This window comes from Leopardus geoffroyi, chromosome A3, assembly GCF_018350155.1.
Source record: "Leopardus geoffroyi isolate Oge1 chromosome A3, O.geoffroyi_Oge1_pat1.0, whole genome shotgun sequence".
Classification (NCBI taxonomy): domain Eukaryota; kingdom Metazoa; phylum Chordata; class Mammalia; order Carnivora; family Felidae; genus Leopardus; species Leopardus geoffroyi.
The window spans coordinates 60713842-60715019 of record NC_059336.1 but is presented as its reverse complement, the minus strand read 5'-3'; positions in this window follow the sequence as shown (position 1 = coordinate 60715019).

Below are 1178 nucleotides of genomic sequence, written 5' to 3'. Positions count from 1 at the left end.
ATTAAATTACAGTTTGTCAGTTAATGAGCAACTCGCCCCCCGTACAACCCACGAAGAAAGAGAAGCAAGTAGAACAGAAATGAGCAAATGCATCCATGCCCAGACTTCAATCACTCTCTGTATGTGCAGCTCTTCTCAGAATGCTGAAGCTTGCGGGTCCTTATAAAGCTTTCTAATTCCCTGACATCAAAGGCACAATTAGTAACCATGTCCTCTCCCACCCCTTTCTGCATTTCACACTTTCAAAGCTTCAGCCATGTTTTAGCCTTTCATCTTCTTAAAAGTAAACAACATGGCTTTTTTTAAGGAACATATTAAATAAACCCAAATAGCACTGATGTTCGTGTGGCACTGTATTTTGTTTGAGACTTTAATCTCTGTTTTGTTCTCTCAGTTGCCAGGCCTTTGTGTTCTTTTGATTGAGGTCAGCATCTATTCCAGGCATTTGTTTTTGAAAGCATGAAATTATTAAGGGGTATTAGACCAGAGAGAGGGGTGAGAGGTATTTTGGGGGTTGAGAGAAATGAAGTTCTGCACCCCACACCTAAGTAGAGGCTCAGAGTGACAGAGCCCAGAGAGGGACATCTAACAGGTCTCACTCCAGACACAGGACTTTTACAGAGATTCCTGTGTGCTAGCAGGAGTCTGAAGCAGCTAAAGTGTTTGTGCTAAAGAGGCCCTTTCTTTCTTTCTTTCTTTCTTCTTCTTCTTCTTCTTCTTCTTATTTTTTTTTTTTTTTTTTTTTTTTGCCTTGTTATGCTGGCTAGGACCATCACTAATTATTGAGTAGAAATGATAAGATCACATATCATTGTATTTTTCTGAGCAACAGTAACTCAAGCTCAACACAAAGACTTGGGCTTGGAGTAGGCAGGTAGGCAGAACCAGGAAAACTTCACACAAACACCACTAAGCTGCTACGACTTTCATTTATTTGTTCCTTTCAACAGACTAAACAGTACCTGCTTGCAAGCCAGGGGAATGGGATGGATGGCTGCTTGGTCCAGAGATTGGTCATCCTTCTGTCTGCATTAGCTGCTGCTCACTGCTGGCTGGTACACTGCTGGCTAGTGCCCTTTACTGTGGATGTCTTCACAAAAGACTGGAGTCCTTTTATGGTGTGTGGCAGTTTATGGCTGGTTCAGTGCATTTCAGAGTAAAAGTTTGTTGGAGAAGGC